At 35.2% G+C, this 4,879-nt stretch overlaps 1 protein-coding gene across 1 annotated transcript in view; it reads right to left on the bottom strand.

Moving 5' to 3' along the window:
- Positions 1-4,879, bottom strand: part of LOC107687381 (contactin-associated protein-like 4) — a 119,633-nt gene that overhangs the window by 89,833 nt on the left and 24,921 nt on the right. The gene's annotated exons all lie outside the window — the stretch shown is intronic.

Below are 4,879 nucleotides of genomic sequence, written 5' to 3' on the forward strand. Positions count from 1 at the left end.
AATAAATCTGCAAAAATGTCAACAATTCTGTGTTTTTCTGTCAATATGGGGTGCTGTGTGTACATTAATGAGGAAAAAAAATTAACTTAAATGATTTTAGCAAATGGCTGCAATATAACAAAGAGTGAAAAATTTAAGGGGGTCTGAATACTTTCCGTACCCACTGTATATATATATAGTATATTATTTTATAAGTATATACATATCAATTAGATAATTATTCACATTAATTCATATCGACCATTAAATACATTCACAAAGGGTTTGTCACAATGCATTCTGGGACTGTTTTCAGAGTGTGATGTTGTCTTAAATTTCAGAAAGAAAGCAGCAAAGTTATGTAATTAAGTCTGTGTCCACGATGCATTAACGTGCTGTCTAGGTAGGCAGCTCACTAGACTTTGGAACAGACAATTTTTTCCCCATTTCTCCTTCATGCTGGTGTGAAGTTATGCTCATTTATCTACACATCTTAATGAGGATAAAGCTGTTCCGCGGTAAAATCCTGTTAAAAACCTGCTTGTAGTCGTCATCAGACATCACTCTGATCTTTTCATTAGGTAAATTCTCTTTGTAACTTTCAATATCGCATCTAACTCTGTGCATTATGGTTTTAAAACAATAACTGACTCAAAAATGAATGTTTCGTGTCCTAAAGGAATTTCTTTCTTTCGTGGAAGACAAATGAAGATGTTTAGCAACCTTTTCATTTGCATACAATCTCAACACAGGACAAAAAACACTATTATATATAGCCATAACAGGCTCTTCAGATTATCACTTTGGTGTTTTTATGGAGCTTTTTGGTCATTTGTTGGAGCTTAACAGCATCTGTCCTCTTCACACATTTTCACTGTATCCATCTTTGCCCCATGATGCTTTGCATGAACAATGGAAGTAACTTCTGTCAAACTGTAAACAATCAGCCAAAGATTTTCTCTATGAACGCAAGCATATTCATAAACTTGATACTATGAGGTGACATTATAAATACTGTATTGACCAGCTTTAGAAACCTTACAGTAAAGGCTACTAATAGGGATTAGAAGTGAAAATGGGAGACGATAATTTTAAAGCATCCGTGTGAAAACAAACCTGCAAAGAGACGTGAGGATTTAAAGAGAAAAACCAGAGATTCTTAGTGCATTCAGTGAATTATTCTTGAGATAGAGCGTACATTAAGACCACAAATGCGCAGATATGTTGTCTTTTTCAAATTGTTACAGCGGAATACAAAGTGGAACTTCCTCAAACTGGAAGTGCCTTCCATAATTTAAAACGCAGTAAAGTCTGTTAGGAAACAGGTGGATAAAAAAGTCAACATGAACAGCCTTCAAAATATCTCCTTTTTAGGGCCCCATGAAATACGTTTTACTTTTTCCAAATGTTTGTTTATTTATTCCCAAATTCTGTGTTTTTTTCTGTTTAAATTGTTTTGGATTCCTTTTTTTTCTATTTACATTTTTCTGGACTCCGTTTTAATAGTCAATTTAAATTTTAGTAATCAGAAAGCATGTGTAATTATAAAAAAAATATGCAGAAAATTATTATGCAAAAAAAAAAAAATGTAATAAAAATATAGGGCCCTATGAAATACATTTTATTTTCCCCTCAAATTCTGTTTTATTTTTACCAAATTTTCTGTTTTCCATTTAAATTTTTGTGGATTCGATTTTAATAATCAAAGAGCATGTGTAATTTATTTTATTCATAAAAAACAACTATTTATTTATGCATTACATTAATAGTGCTCTATGAAATTATTATTATTATTATTATTAATACATTGAGACATTCTACTGTAAAATAGTGATATATTTCTGTCACAGTTTCTTCAAGTTTAACCAGACTTTTATTTTGACGGGTTGCCGTAAAGAACAGCGCCATTCATTCAAGCAGAGACACGCAGAACATGCAGGATTCATATTTAAACAGTCTTTTTGCGGTTTAATATTCACAGACACTAGTCCATATCGCCGTGTACTGACAAAATCTGACAAATTCCTTGACATTCCGTTTTACACAGTAAATTGATTCCGTCTGTGTTTTCCGTATCGCGGAAATCATGCGCCCACACTTTTGTGCTCCAGAGAACTCATGCAGATTTAAAACAACAAGTAAATAATAACAGAATTTCAATATCAAACAGGCAGTTACTGTGTAAGCATTAATATTCTGAGTGCATCACAACAGAGTCCATTTACCTACAGCCGACCATAAAGACTGACACCAATAAGCCTGAAAATCCCGTTAAATCCCTCTTAAGTAGCTGCATTCGCTGGCCACCCGTAGAGCCGAGTCCCACGCTGCAGATGTGGATCCGTACACCTCAGCGGCGCAGGCTAAATCAGATCAGACGGCATCATAAACGCTACCTGTTCCTCGTAAATCATGATAAAACCACTGAACGGTGGGGCGCCGAGGTGCGCCAGGCGAGAGAGCAACATCTGCAGGAGCCGCGGCGCATTGGCAGCACGGGAAGTGAAAGTGCTGAGCCAGCCAGATGGATAGAGCCATCAGACAGGTGGAGCCCGGCGAACCCAAATCCAGTCGCCCGGAGAGTCTCGCTCATAATCAGGACAGCCAAACTCAAGATGGGGATATTCTAGAGCCCGACGGAACCGACATACACATCAGAAATGCCAAAGCTAATAGCCAGATTATGATTTTAATGCTTACAGCATTTAATGCTTGAGATATTACTGAGATCTCATTTGTAAACTCTAGTTAGAGCTGTTGTTCAGTCCTGTTGAATCATGGGTTCACTAAAGCAAAACAAACCTGAGGTTTAATGTTTATATCACAGCCAGTTAGCCTCAGAGCAGAATAACTAGCCTATTTTAGTATTTAGTTAAATACTAACTGTCGCCTCTGGCTTGCTTAGTTGGGGACACTTCATTTCCAGCGATACCGTTGACTTGATTGCAAAGATACTATTTAAACTGAGCTGGATGTTGACATCACTGAATTCAATGATGAACTGTCTTTAACTGAAAAATGTGTGTTTACTATTGTCATTTTGCATTATTGACACACTATTTTCCTAATTAATGCTGTTCAGTTGCTTTGACACAATCTGTATTGTTAAAAGCGCTATATAAATAAAGGTGACTTGACTTGACTTGACTATTTAGGGCAGCGACAGCTAAACATGTGCGTCAGAAGACATTGACTGACAACTAAACACACACACACACACACACAACATCGCATAACAGAGTGTATCCAATTGGTCAAACACCACAAGTGTTTTTCACTGTTGTAAATTCAAAGTAAATTCTCAAGTTTTTTCCCGGTTTCCATTAAAACTGAATTACCTATCCTAACGACCTCTTATACGGCCCTCATTAAAGAGTAATAGCCTCATTCAGAATAAGCTCCATCTCTGCTCGGCTGTCACAATGAATAAAGCAAAAGTCAGACGTTCATTGCACATTTTCTGACCGGAGAGGACAAAACGGTTCCTCCAAACGAACCAAGTGATTAAGGTTAATCAGGGGTCGTTGATGACACTCATTTAAATCACCGTTTCATCATATTATAACACCTGCAGCAACACCAGAAACCATCAGCGCCATTTAATCTGTAAGAAACAGACAAACTAATGACTGGAATGCTTTATTAACATCAAACCATGAAGTTGGAAAATTCTCATTTTATTCCACAATCGCCATTTTTTATTTAATTTTTATTATATATACACACATACACATACACATGTATGCATGTATAAAATATTTAAATATAAAATACAGTTTGAAAATGTGGGGGTCAGGAACATTAATAATACTAATATTCAGTAATTACTTAATATTAATTCTTGTATTCAGCAAGGATGCATTAAATAGATTATGTTACAAAAGATTTGTGTTTCAAATAAATGCTGTTCTTTTGAACTTTTTATTCATCAAATAATGAAATAAAACTTTTCTGTTTCCAACATTGATAATAATCAGAAATGTTTCTTGAGCAGCAAATCAGCATATTAGAATGATTTCTGAAGATCATGTGACACTGAAGACTGGAAATTCAGCTTTGATCACAGGAATAAATTACATCTTAACAGCTATTCACATAGAAAACTGCTATTTTAAATTGTAATAATATTTCACAACTTTGCTGTTTTACTGTATTTTGGATCAAATAAATGCAGCCTTGATAAGCAGAAGAGACTTCTTTCAAAGACATTAACAAATCCCAAACTTTTGAACTGTATTGTGTGTATAATTCCTGTAAATATTTGATCTGTATGTTGCATCCACTCAATGAAAATGTAAGAACCGTATTACTGACTAACATGATTAAAGATAGTTGAAAATCACCCCGAAACATGTTCAGCAAAGCAAACTCCAAAGAAGAGCAGACGTCTGTGTAATGAACTGGCACGAATCTCATCTATTATTTACCGCGTTTCCACCTGCAAGAGCCGAGGGACAAAAGCTAGTTTAGAGCGGGACGGGATCAGCAGAAATGTCTGATGAAAGTAAAAGCGACTTTTATATCGTTGATTGTAGAGCATTTGATGAAGCTAATGCAATACAAATAGATCTGGAAAGCTGACACCTGCCCGCTTTTACCTTGACTCGAGCAAAAAAAAAAAAAAAGGTAACGAGGATATGAAGTTAAATAACTTATTTTTGGTTAATTGCATCTGCTGAGTTCATCTGAAGAGATCATAATTAGAATTTCATACAGATCTAATTTGCTCTTTTTTCATTGCAGATCTAAATGCCAGACTGTTTAATCTGCATGTTGAAAGCCAAACATGTGAAAAAGTAAATTATAGTTATTATCGTTTGGCCATGCACTAAAAATTCAGTTTTTTAACACAACACAAAGCGAAATAGACTACAGGAGAAAATCAATCAAGTAAAAAAAA

The sequence above is a fragment of the Sinocyclocheilus anshuiensis genome, unplaced genomic scaffold, assembly GCF_001515605.1.
Source record: "Sinocyclocheilus anshuiensis isolate Anshui unplaced genomic scaffold, SAMN03320099.WGS_v1.1 scaffold3005, whole genome shotgun sequence".
Taxonomy (NCBI): Eukaryota; Metazoa; Chordata; class Actinopteri; order Cypriniformes; family Cyprinidae; genus Sinocyclocheilus; species Sinocyclocheilus anshuiensis.